This window comes from Lepus europaeus, chromosome 15 (assembly GCF_033115175.1).
Source record: "Lepus europaeus isolate LE1 chromosome 15, mLepTim1.pri, whole genome shotgun sequence".
Lineage (NCBI taxonomy): Eukaryota > Metazoa > Chordata > Mammalia > Lagomorpha > Leporidae > Lepus > Lepus europaeus.
The window spans coordinates 85,093,268-85,107,504 of NC_084841.1; positions in this window are offsets into that span (position 1 = coordinate 85,093,268).

Here is a 14,237-nt window from a genome sequence, read left to right on the forward strand (position 1 = left end):
ATAGCTAAATCTACTCCTAATTGTTTGCCAGCCAAGTCCTTGATCTACGCTTCTAAATGAATAGTTCTGATTCCATTTCCAAATGGCAAATGTAACATGTGAGGACTCTTATTCTGTCCCTCTGGATCTGTCAACTAAATATAACTAATACCTTGACTATTCCTCATGAGACACAATCTCAAGCTCTCTGACCATCTTAAATCCACATCTTGAGGTCCCGACTGTCTCAGGTGTTTTTTATGTTCATAAATTAAGAGCTGCATTGTACATATTTCATAGAATTAGAAATGATACAACTAAGAAAGTAATGCCAGTATTGGGTGCATTAAAAGGAAATGTTGGTAAAGGAATGACCTGAAACTGATTTAGAAATAATTTCTATAACAGAACAGATTTTTTCAATTTACTTTTAGTCTTGTATCATAGATCTAAGTTGTAATAGAATGATTGGTTTATATAGTTTCTTACCCAACAATTTTTATCAATATCTGACAATTGGGAACAGAGAATTCTCCATTTGGTGCTGGGGAGAAGGAGGTTTGTTAATAGATAATTTGTTCCTGACAATTCTGCAGCTGGTCTTCGAGTTACTGTAGTGAAATGTAAGCTGGTTGGCCAACTTGAGCAATTTGCTCCAATAAGCAAGGTAGAGAAAAATTTCAAAAGCTGTCTTTTAGTAATAACCATCCTAATAGGTGTGTTTTTGATTTGCATCTCTGATGATTAGTATGATGGTTAACATCCTTACATAAACATTTTGTTTATTTTATAGATTCCTAAATATATTTTATTTTATTTTTTTAACTTTTATTTAATGAATATAAATTTCCAAAGTACAGCTTATGGATAATAATGGCTTCCTCCCTCCCATAACTTCCCTCCCACCCGCAACCCTCCCCTTTCCCGCTCCCTCTCCCCTTCCAATCACATCAAGATTCATTTTCAATTCTCTTTATATACAGAAGATCAGTTTAGTATATATTAAGTAAAGATTTCAACAGTTTGCCCTCACATAGCAACACAAAGTGAAAAAATATTGTTGGAGTACTAGTTATAGCATTAAATAACAGTGTACAGCACATTAAATACAGAGATCCTACATGATATTTTTAAAAAATTAATTTTCTATGCCATTTCCAATTAACACCAGGTTTTTTTTTTCATTTTCAATTATCTTTATATACAGAAGATCAATTCAGTATATACTAAGTAAAGATTTCATCAGTTTGCACCCACACAGAAACACAAAGTGTAAAAATACTGTTTTAGTACTAGTTATAGCATCACTTCACATTAGACAACACATTAAGGACAGATCCCACATGAGATGTAAGTACACAGTGACTCCTCTTGCTGACTTAACAATTTGACACTCTTGTTTATGGTGTCAATAATCTCCCTAGGCTCTAGTCATGAGTTGCCAAGGCTATGGAAGCCTTTAGGGTCTGCCGACTTTGATCTTATTCCGATAGGGTCATAGTCAAAGTAGAAGTTCTCTCCTCCCTTCAAAGAAAGGTACCTCCTTCTTTGATGCCCCCGTTCTTTCCACTGGGATCTCACTCACAGAGATCTTTCATTTAGGTCTTTTTTTTTCCCATGGTATCTTGGCTTTCCATGCTTGAAATACTCTCATGGGCTCTTCAGCCAGATCCGAGTGCCTTAAGGGCTGATTCTGAGGCTAGAGTGCTATTTAGGACATCTGCCATTCTATGAGTCTGCTGTGTATCCCACTTCCCATGTTGGATCGTTCTCTCCCTTTTTGATTCTATGAGTTAGTATTAGCAGACACTAGTCTTGTTTGTGTGTTCCCTTTGACTCTTAGACCTATCAGAGTCATCAGTTGTGACCTGAAATTGATCACTTGGACTAGTGATATGGCATTGGTACATGCCACCTTGATGGGATTGTATTGGAATCCCTTGGCACATTTCTAACTCCACCATTTGGGGCAAGTCTTTGGACTTGTATTTTCAAATCATTAGCCAATTTTAAACTATGATTCCCCTTTTTTGCTATTGAGTTGCAGGGCTTTCTTAAGTGTTTTGGAAATTAATTCCTTATATTGTATATGGTTTAAAAATATTTTCGGCCATTCTGTAGGTTGCTTTTCAACTCTGTTGATTGCTTTTACTGTGCAGAAGATTTGTCATTTGATGTAATCCTATTTGTTCAATTTTGCTTTTATTTTTTACCCTTTTGGAGTCATATTCATGAAACAAACAAAACAAGTGTTGGTGAAGATGTGGAGAATTTATAACCCTTGTACACTGTTTATGAGAATTCAAAATGGTATAATAATTATGGTAAACAGTGTAGAGATTCTTAAGATAATTAAAAGTAGAACTATGCTTTGATTCAGCAATCCTTCCTCTAAGAATTTATCCAAAAGAGTAGAAACCAGGATCTCAGAGTGATATTAACACTCCACTGTTTATTTTTATTCTCAGTAGCCAAGTTGCAGAAACAGCCTAAATATCCATTGATCGGTGAATGAATAAAGAAAATGTGGTACATATGCACTGTACTCTATCTCTGAAACTTACAAAGGCACAAATGCTGCAATACATTGTAAAAAAAGTTCACAAAAAGAATTAGAACATAAATTTATTTTGGTGTAAAATTTTTATGAAACTCCTGTCTTTTTCTTCCATAAAACAATTTCCATGAACTTTTAGAAGACCCCTTGTGGCCGGCACCGTGGCTCAATAGTCTAATCCTCCGCCTTGCGGTGCCGGCACACCGGGTTCTAGTCCCGGTTGGGGTGCCGGATTCTATCCCGGTTGCCCCTCTTCCAGGCCAGCTCTCTGCTATGGCCCGGGAAGGCAGTGGAGGATGGCCCAAGTCATTGGGCCCTGCACCCGCATGGGAGACCAGGAGAAGCACCTGGCTCCTGGCTTCGGATCAGCGTGTTGCGCCGGCCGCAGTGGCCATTGGAGGGTGAACCAAGGGCAAAAAGGAAGACCTTTCTCTCTGTCTCTCTCTCTCTCACTATCCACTCTGCCTGTCCAAAAAAAAAAAAAAAAGACCCCTTGTATGAGACAGTATGAATGATGAACCTAGAGGATATTTTGTTCAATGAAAAAAATCCTGCCATAGAAGGACAAACACTGCATAATCCTACTTATTTAATGTATGTAAAATAATCAAACTCATGGGATTTGTGAGAGAATTGTGATTGCCCGGGGCTGGGGCAGGGGAAAATGTGGAGTTACTACATGAATGGGCATGAAGTATCAATCATGAAAAATGAGTAAATTTTAGGGATCTGCTATACAGCATTACCCTTATAATTAACAAAGCAATTTTTCACTATTAATTTAAAAGTTATTAAAAGGGTAGCCCTGCCGTTAAATGTTATTACTACAATAACATCCTTTTGTATTTTTTTTTAAAGAGAAGTACTCTTTTACTTTTGCCTGCTCAAGTCAATAAAATTGAACAAAGATGCCTTTGCAATCTCATTTCTTGTGTTTGGGTCAGCCAGCCAAGATCAATTTTGAGAATTTAAGTTTTATTTCAACATGTCCTATTGGGCTTAATAAGAATTCTTGCCCTTGAGAAATTTGAATAAGATTATAGACTTTTTAAAAATTTTTAAATTTTTAAAAAATTTTTGACAGGCAGAGTGGACAGTGAGAGAGAGACAGAGAGGAAGGTTTTCCTTTTCCCTTTGTTCACCCCCAATGGCCACTGTGGCTGGCACGCTGGAAGCCTGGAGCCAGGTGCTTCCTCCTGGTCTCGTATGCGGGTGCAGGGCCCAAGCACTTGGGCCATCCTCAACTGCACTCCTGGACCATACCAGAGAGCTGGACTGGAAGAGGAGCAACCGGGACAGAATCCAGTGCCCCGACCAGGGTAGTCCCAGTGTGCTGGCGCTGCAGGCGGAGGATTAGCCTAGTGAGCCGCGGTGCTGGCCAAGATTATAGACTTTTTAAAAAATTTTATTCAAGGCATACAAACTTCATGAATTTCGTATATACAGATTCAGGAATATAGTGATACTTCCCCCCTACCCTCCGTCCTGCCCATGCTCCCATTTTTCTTCCTCCCTCTCCTATTCCCAGTCTTAATTTTTACATAGATATATTTTCTTTCTTTTTTTTTTTTCATGTTATTCTTTTTTTTTTTTTTTTGACAGGCAGAGTGGACAGTGAGAGAGAGAGACAGAGAGAAAGGTCTTCCTTTTGCCGTTGGTTCACCCTCCAATGGCCGCCGCGGTAGCGCGCTGCGGCCGGCGCACCGCGCTGATCCGATGGCAGGAGCCAGGTGTTTATCCTGGTCTCCCATGGGGTGCAGGGCCCAAGGGCTTGGGCCATCCTCCACTGCACTCCCTGGCCACAGCAGAGAGCTGGCCTGGAAGAGGGGCAACCGGAACAGGATCGGTGCCCCGACCGGGACTAGAACCCGGTGTGCCGGCGCCGCTAGGCGGAGGATTAGCCTATTGAGCCGCGGCGCCGGCTGATATATTTTCAATTAACTTTATACATAATAGTAACTGTACACGAAGTAAAGAGTTCAACAGATAGTACAAAAGAAATCATTATTCCTCAACAGTAGAGACAATGGATGTTCAAAATCATTGCATCTCAAAGTGTCAGTTTCACTCCTATTCTTTAGATACTATATTAGTTACCACAGATCTGGGAGAACATACGGTATTTGTCTTTCTGGGACTGGCTTATTTCACTAGATATAATTGCCAGTTGCATATGTTTTGTTGCAAAAGACAGGATTTTTTTTTTTTACCACTGTGTAGTATTCCATAGTTTATATATACCACAATTTCTTATCCAGTCTTCAGTTGATGGGCATCTGGGTTGATTCCATGTATTTAGCTATTATGAATTGAGTTGCAATAAATGTGGAGTACAGATAATTCTTTACAGATGCTGATTTCATTTCCCTTGGGTAAATTCCCAGGAATGGGATGGCTGGATCATATGGTAGGTCTATATTTAGATTTCTGAGGTAGCTCCATACTGTCTTCCACAGTGGCTGGACCAGTTTACATTCCCACCAAGGTGGTTTACATTCCCACCAGTTTACATTCCCACCAGGTGGTTTAGGGCATCTTTCCCCCATATCCTTGCCAGCATTTGTCATTTGTTGATTTCTATATAAAAGCCATTCTTTGTGGATTGAGGTGAAACTTCATTGTGGTTTTGATTTGCATCTCCCTGATGGTTAGTGATCCTGAGCATTTTTTCATGTGTCTGTTGGCCATTTGAATTTCATCCTTTGAAAAATACCTATTCAGGTCCTTAGCCCATTTCTTAACTGGATTGTTTTGTCATTGTCCAGCTACATCCTGTGCCCCCACATGCGGTCACCAAATTCCCAGTCTCAGCACTCAGGGCTCCCGCAGTCATGGGGTACAGAGGATCCGTTCTGCCCCACTAGCCTGTCCTGTCCATAGAGAGGCTGAGACTTTCCCAGAGCCAGCTGCCTATTGGCGCCCCACCTAAGTCTTTTTGAACCCCAGAGCCTCTGATGTGTTGAGAAGCTGGGGCTCCCCACAGTCATGTGTGGGTGCCCAGCCCCCTGCCAGTCCTCCTAGACAGACTCACAGTTATTGAAATGTGGATTTTTCACTCTGGTAAAATCCCTGGATCACATGCATGCACAGTTCCTGCCAGCTGCAGCCCTACTCATTTCACAATTGTGCTGGGCACACACAAGCACCCCTGCACCTGGTACTAATGTCAGAAGGATCCCTTGTCCCCACCTGTTTCGGGGTTCATGCACTGGAACTGCTGCATTTGCCCCTGCTGACAACATGGAGACTGTCCCCACCAGTTGCACCCAAGGTACTGCGGTTAACTCTGCTGATAAGATGGCTACTGTCCTTGCCACTTGCTGGGTGCACACACAAAACCTGCAGCTGCTGCTGCCTACTTATGTTCAAAATGATGCCCGCCCTCTCTCAGCTGGTTGCTGGGTGCCATTGTGGTGGGGATGGGGAGAGACGTGCCCCTTTTCTTTTTCTTGGTGAACGGGCACCTGGTTCCCCTCAGGGCTCTGAGCCAGATTCGAGGACAATGTAGTCTACTAGGCCCTCCCTCCGCTATATCACGAGTGGCTCAGGCCACTGCATTCTCATCTCATCTTGTTCTCTGAAGCTGGCGCTTTCTCAGGCTCAGGGCTGCTGGGGTCGTTTGTTGTGTGTGTGCGCATTACTGCACATCAGCCCCTTCCACAAGATCCACACATCTCTCCTCCTTCCATGGAATCTCCACTTTAGTTTTCCCCCCTGCTCTCCCCTGAGAATTCACTTCTTCCGCTTTTTTAAAACTATTTTTGCCTAGCCTAGAACAGCTCACCCTGTTGCTATTCTGCCATCTTGGAATCCTATAGGCTTTTCAATAATTGTTTATGAGTGTCTAAAGGAATCTAAGAAGTAGACATTTGGTAGAGTAGTTGGTGTCTCTTGGGATACCTACGCTGCATATCAGAGTGCCCGGGTTTGAATTCCAGCTCTTCCCCCAATTCCAGCTACCTTTTAATGCCTACCCTGGGAAGTGTTAGGTGATGGCTCAAGTTGTTGGGTCCTTTCTACCATCCTGGGAGATTCAGATTGAGTTCCTGGCTCCTGGCTTTAGCCTGGCCCAGTTCTGGCTGTTACATGCATTTGGGGAGTGAACCTGCTGATGGAAGCTCTCTGAATTTTCTGCCTTAAAAACAAACAAATAAATAGATAAATAAAAAAAGAGATGTAGAAAATAATTTCAGTTGTGAAATGTAAACTATATTAAAACAGTGATAAGTGTTTTGCCTACTACGTTAGACTAATTCCATGTGCAGTGTCTGCCATGTATTCCTGTCTTTTTAATATTACTTTCTTTTCCTTGAAAGGAATAGGAATTTAAATATGTATTCTCCTAATTCAATGCCAATTGCAATAAACAGTGGTAAAACTAACACCTATTTTGACTGCTGTCTTTATAACATAATGTGCAAATGGAGAATTAACATGTGTGGTTGACCTAACTAAGCTGACAAACTATCCCAAACTTCTGCTGTTGTATTTGACAGACTGAATGTACATAAATAAACATTTTAAAACTCTACCAGTGGGGCCGGCGCTGTGGTGTAGTGGGTAAAGCCTCCACCTGTAGTACCGGATATCCCCTTTGAGCACCGGTTGAGTCTTGGCAGTTCCACTTGTGATCCAGCTCTCTGCTATGGCCTGGGAAAGCAATAGATGGCTCAAGTGCTTGGGCCCCTGCACCTGCATAGGAAGACCCAAAAGAAGCTCCTGGCTCCTGGCTTTGGATAGGCATAGCTCCTGCCATTGCCGCCAATGGGGAGTGAACCAGCAGGTGGAAGACCTTTCTGTCTCTCTCTGCCTCTCCTTCTCTCTCTGTGTAACTCTGACTTTCAAATAAATAAATAAATCTTTTTTTAAAAAACTCTACCTGTTTGAATTTGGTGTACATCAAACAAAAGATGCACTCTGAGTGACTTCAGTACTGTCTGCTACTAAAAGGAATTACCATGGATCTATATGTTAAAACTTTTTATCTTGAGTTGATTTTAGATTTCTGGAAGAGATGCAAAAAATAGCTCTATATACCCTTCATCCAGTTTCCCCTAATGTCAAAATCTTACATACCAAAGTATAAATGGAAAAGTGAAGAAATTAATATTTCATAATACTAATTACTAAACAGTGTCTTTGTTTGGATTTTTATCAGTTTTCCCCTTGACATTTTTTTCTTCCACAACCTAATTGCATTTGTTTGTCCTATCTCTTTAATCTTCCCCAGTCTGGCAGTTCGTCCATCTTTGGCTCTCATGAACTTGAAGCTTTTGAAGCATATCAGTCAGGTGTCTTGTAAATGTACCTCGATTTGGGTTTACTTAATCTTTTCTCTTGGTTTTATTGAGGTTATACATTGTTAGGAAAAATACCACAAAGGCATAAAAATACATCCCTCTCAGTGAAACATAACTTTAATCACTTGGCTAAGGTGGAGTATGCTACTTCGCTCCACAGTAGAGTTACTATTATTCCTCTTTGTAATTAACAGATATTTGTTTTGGGACAGGAACTTAATCATGCAAACATTCTGTTTCTCTTCAACTTCTAATCAGATTTTGGATCCACTAGTGAACCTTGGCTATGACAATGATTAGCATTGATGATCTAATGATTATTTTCTGTTTATCTCATTCTGCATACATTTTTTTAAAAAGTGATTTAAATTGCACACATGTGCTTGAGATCTTCCCCCTGCTGGTTTACTTCCCAAATGACTGCAATGGTCAGTGCTGGGTCAAGTGGAAACCAAGAACCAGAAACTTCATTTAGGTCTCCTATGAAGATGATAGGGATGCCAGCTATTGGACCATCTTCCACTGCCTTCCTGGGTATACTATCAGGGAGCTGGATTGGAAGCAGAGCAGCTGGGACTCAAACAGCCGCTGATATGGGATGATTGCATTGAAGGCAGTTTAACATGCTGCAGCGCAACACTGGCCTTGTCTGCACACATTTATTAATGGGAAATAAGTAAGTGCACAAGAAAGTAAAGAAGTGGTGTTACTTCTGCTCCAGTTGCTTAAAGATGAATAAAAATTTTAAGTAAATAAAAATCTTGACTCAAAGATACTTACCCTATTCTTTGGAGTAGAAGCCAGTAGACATTGCTATTTATTTTATTGCTCAAGTTGTTGTAGATTTATTTAGCCAGTTGACATACTCTCAGCTTTGCTCTTTTACCATTTTTACATGCCCTGATCCTTTTTAAATTTTGAGTTTTTGGGCAGTTTCTTATTTCCTAGAACTATAAGATGCCCCAGGCTCAGCTTACTTTTTATCTGCCCCAGTCTTGGACTCCCACTTTTCTAAGAAGCCCTAGTTCATTCCGTAGAGACTGGTACCTAGAATCCAAGATGTGGATATTAAATGGTTCATTCCTACTGGGTGTCATAGTGTGTGGGCTGGGCTGCAGAAACAGAGCTGGGAGATAAATCTATGTACAATTACCCATGCATCTATATGTCTATTTTATTTTTGTGTCTATATATTTTAAAAGACAAAAAGCATAACTTCTTAGTGATACCAAATCAGTGAGAAACCAAACTTTTCAGACCTACATTTATCTGTTTAACCCTATTATTCATATAGTTTCAGGATGACTAAACAATTTCCCCCTGAGTTTTTGAAAAAATCTTTACACATTGGAGTACAACAGTATACAGTTCTTTTTGTCTTTAACTTATAATCTCTAGTAAAAGCACTGTTTTTCCAAAGTTACTCAGGTCAGCTCCTCTTTTTGCTCTCTCCTTCAGTGTAGTTACATGGTTTATCTGTCATACTATTGGACTCTTTAATCACAATTTTGCATTCACTTCTGGTTTCTCCCACCGCTTAGTTGATTTTTTATATATAGAAAACTCACTCTTTGATATATAGTACAATGGATTTTAACCAGTGTGTACAGTCGTGTACATAACACCACAGTTCCTTACGTAACAATGCCTAAACCCCCAAATGCCCTTGTACTGTTCCTTTGTACGCAATCCCCAAATGTCTGTTTTTACTATTAGAAAATGAATTTTTTAGAGTAAGTGTTTAGCCTAGTGGTTAAGTTGCCTACATATCATATTAGATCGTCTGGCCTTAATTCTTTCTCTGGCTTCTGATTCCAGCTGCCTGCCAGTGCAGCCCCTGGGAGGTAGTAGTGACAGCTCAAGCAGTTGGATACTTGCTACCCACGTGGAGAGACTTAGATTGAGTTTCTGGCTTCTGACTCCAGCCTCGGCCCAGGCTCAACCGCGACAGGCATTGGAGCAGTGAACAAACAGATGGAAGCTTACTCTTTCTCCCTCTCAAGTAAATTAAAAATGTATAAGATGCAAAGAAAATTCACTTTTTGAGATCATACATTTCTGCTCCTGTTTCTGCATTCTAAGTGTTTATAGTGCCATGCTGATGCATAGTAAATGATTGCTGATTTTTCTATACCCTAACAGCTAGTGTATAATAGGCACTGAACAGAAATCTAAGTGAATGATTAAATGAATGATGCAGGTGACATGAAACAGTATTTTGATGGAGGCTGAATCTGTTAACTATAGCTTTCAGCAAACTACATCAAAACACAGTGGCCTGGGCCAGCATTGTGGCATAATGGGTTAAGCCACTGCCTATGATGCTGGCATCCCGTAAGGATGCCGATTTGAGTCCTGGCTAATCCATTTCTGATCCAGCTCCCTGTAAATGCGCTTGGGAAAGTATCAGAAGATGGACCATAGTCCTTGGGGTGTTGCACCAATGTGGGAGACCCGGATGAAGTTCCTGGCTCCTGGCTTTGGCCTGGCCCAACCTTGACTATTGCAGCCATTTAGGGGAGTGAACCAGTGGATGGAAGATCTGTTTCTCTCTCTCTCCCTCCTCCTCCCCTCCCCTTTCTCTCTCTCTCTCTCCCTCTCTCCCTCTTCCCCTCTTTCTGTAACTCTTTCAAATAAATAAATAAAAACAACCCAGTAGCCTAAAACAGTATGTATTTATCTAGCTTGAGATCCTTTGGGTTGACAGGTCCTTCTGGTTTGGGACAGGGTTAATTCACCTTAGTTGGGCTCTCCCATGTACTGGTAGTCATCTGGTTTATCAATTGGAGTCTGGTTAGTCTAGGCTGGCCTCCTTCACCTGTCTGGCCAGATTAGACTGGGATTATTTCATATAGCAGATTCCCATGGATTGAACAGGTAGAATTATTCAAGATCTCTCAAGTCGTAGGCTTCACAACGAGTGATGCTACTATATTCTTATGGCAAAGGTAAGTCAGAGACCAGCTCAGATTCAAGAGGTGGGGAAATAATGTTTTCTTCTAGATGGAAGGAACTTCAATGCCATATTGCAAAGGCTATGGATACAGTACTCAATCTATTGCAGAAGCTATGTAGGCACAATTGGAGGTTTCCCAGGTGCTCTTACTGTTAACATTCAGGCCATCTGTCTCTTACTGGTCATGATCCTGAGTGTTTATTTTTCTGAACTGCTTCTCTGAACTCCAACACAGTTTTTTTTTTTTTTTAAATCTGATTCTGGAAAGTTGAGGTGAGACTGAGAAACCAAAAATTGGCTCATATGAGATATTCATCAAGATTAGAAAAAGGATTTCTATTCATTAGCCAGACTTTCTTTCCAGTGCTGACTCCATTATTTCTGCCCTGTTTGGTTGCATGTGAGTTCTTCAAATCTAGTTAATAACTCATTGCAGAGAGTGAATGAACTGCCCACTAAACATTCACATGTGGCTAATCCTCCGCCTTGCGGCGCCGGCACACCGGGTTCTAGTCCCGGTCGGGGCACCGATCCTGTCCCGGTTGCCCCTCTTCCAGGCCAGCTCTCTGCTGTGGCCAGGGAGTGCAGTGGAGGATGGCCCAAGTTCTTGGGCCCTGCGCCCCATGGGAGACCAGGAGAAGCACCTGGCTCCTGCCATCGGATCAGCGCGGTGCGCCGGCCGCAGCGCGCCTACCGCGGCGGCCATTGGAGGGTGAACCAACGGCAAAAGGAAGACCTTTCTCTCTGACTCTCTCTCTCACTGTCCACTCTGCCTGTCAAAAAAAAAAAAAAAAAAAAGAAAATTGCAATCCTTGAACTGAATTATATCCTGAGAATGTAAAAGCTTGACCTTAGATCCTCTTCTGTTTGCTTCTTTCTTTGTTAACACTGTTACCTGTATGCATGAATTACATTGAATAATACTATTTCCGGTATTTGAACTGTTTTCCTCTTAGTCATCCCATTCCGATCAGAAGTTTTCATAACATTCCCTGCTTTCCTTTCCCCTTATGGTCCTCATACCACTCTTGGTGATGGTTTTCATTATAGCACTGTCAATTTTGCTTTAATAGTTACTCAAGCAGTGAGCATTCGTGATGGATGTATCAGGGGTGACAAGTTCCATCAGTCTAGGATACTTGAAAAGGAATGGTAAACTTGGTGTTTCAAAGTTTGATTTTTTTTTTTTTTTGCTGTAATGCTTTCTGTTGGTTTAAGCAAACTGCTGGTTACAGATGTCTCAAAGTCCTCAGACAGCCTCTGAGAAATTTAGCACATCTTGAATAAAAATGTGTTGGAGAAAAAGAAAATGATACCCAGAGTCCAAACAGGTGCATCAGGCAATGCATTTAATGATGTTGCTAAATTTTGATTGTGCAAAACAAGCTTTCAGCAAGGAAAAAAAAAGCCTAGGAAAGATGATAACTATGTGATTTGCAGCAATTGCAATATATGTGGATTGGTGTCTTTAGGGAACAATGAATTATTCTAATAAAGCCTACAAGAAAAAAATCCTCTTAAACTATGTTTAATAGTGTTGATTTAGAGGCAAATGATATTAAAATGACTGAACATTTGGGAATAAAAACAAAGATACCTTATACTTAAAATCTTTCAGTCATTTGCTAAAAAGGTAATTCTTTCTTATGAGAAAACTACCCAGGAATCCTAGCTTTAGGAAATGAAAAAGAGGAGAAAGTAACTGAGGCAGCAGGGTAGTCAGGTGTTCTAGGGCTCTAGGGATCCTTAGGGTGTTATGTCCCTAGGGCCGTCATATTGGACTCAAGTTGGCTGGCGAAGACCCACCCTGTACTCTATGGCTATTGACCTTCTATTGACCTTTCACTGATGAATGACAATGTATGAGGTTAACTCTAATTAAATTTGTTTTGTATAACAAATTTTTTGAAAAAAGCCCTAAAGAAAAGATTAACTACTAATCTCTGGGGGGTGGGGGAAAGAGACAGACAAACAGGGGAGGGGAGAGGGAGGAAGGAGAAAGAAAAGGAGTGAAATGCAGTGGACCCATACTTTTGATTATGTCTAATTATTCCACGATTGTAACAGTGGGTAAGGCCAGAGACATGGGACAATAACAGGCAAATGCAGATCTGTGCAGGGCAGATTAACACATCTTTAAATCATGTTTCACTCATATTTCCCTCAAATACTTGTAGAAGTCAGTCAGAATGCAAGGCATTATTCAAGGATGTTTAAAGAAAACAGGTATATTGCATGAGACTCACGTCTCAGAATCATGACAAATATTGGGCAACCAACAACAAATCTTGGGTTGGTCCTGATTTCACATGGGAACAGTTTGATTAATTGTCTTTATGCAGTTGTTAGGTAGTCTATATTTTTTGGTGGATTTTTGTGTCTTTCTGTAGTAGCAATTTAGCTTTATCCTCATTCACGTAAAAACAAACTTGGGGGGCGGTGCTGTGGTGTAGTAGGTGAAGCCTCTGCCTGCAGTGCTGGCATCCCATATAGGTGGCTGTTCCTGTTCTGATCCAGTTCCCTGCTAATGGCCTGGGAGGGCAGTGGAAGATGGCCCAAGTTCTTGGGCCCCTGTACCTGCATGGGAGAACCGGAGAAAGCTTCTGGCTTCAGATCAGCACAGCTCGGGCCATTGTGGCCATTTGGAGAGTGAACCAGTGGATGGAAGATGTTCCTCTCTGTAACTCTACCTCTCAAATAAAATAAATTCTTTTAAAAAACCAAATGTCAATATATGTATCTTATATGACCTAAATAGAATGGAGTAGAATTAACCAATGATTTAGAAGAAGCCTGGAAAATATTAAGGAGATTAAGGAAAACAAACAACAACAAGAACAACAAAAATGAACCAAGGAGAAGAAACTAACAAAGTGGAAATTTTAGAAACAAACTGATTTATTAAACTTTTCTGCTTCCTCTGAAAGTTCCAAATACATGCTAAGTCACAGATGCCACTCATCTATCCTCTTTTCTTCTTTCCAACCTGTTTACATCTCCTGTCTGTTGTCATCTTCTCTTGTTTGTTCTTTTGGGTTTATGTCTTTCATGTCCACTTATCTGTCATTTTTGTTTTACATGTTTAAGGAGGAAGCCACACTTTGGGCAAATGTGTTCACATTCTGTGTTTAAAGGGAAGACTCAAGTTCTTATAGAACTTGGTTTTTAGGTCAGGGATAACTTCTACATTTATCTTTTCCATAGTGTGATTTGCACTTACAAAGTGGAAAATTCATAAATGTTAGATGGGATGTAAGGCACAGCTGTAATAACAAGAAAACATTTTTGTTATCATGTTAACTTTAGAATCATACAAAATGTCATGCCCAGTACATGACTTATATGTGTATACCACAAAACATGTACAGAATAAAGAACAGTAGAAATTCTGACAAAATGGTTAGTTCTAGCAGCTGATTCTAGGAACCAGGAACTATCTTTCTTC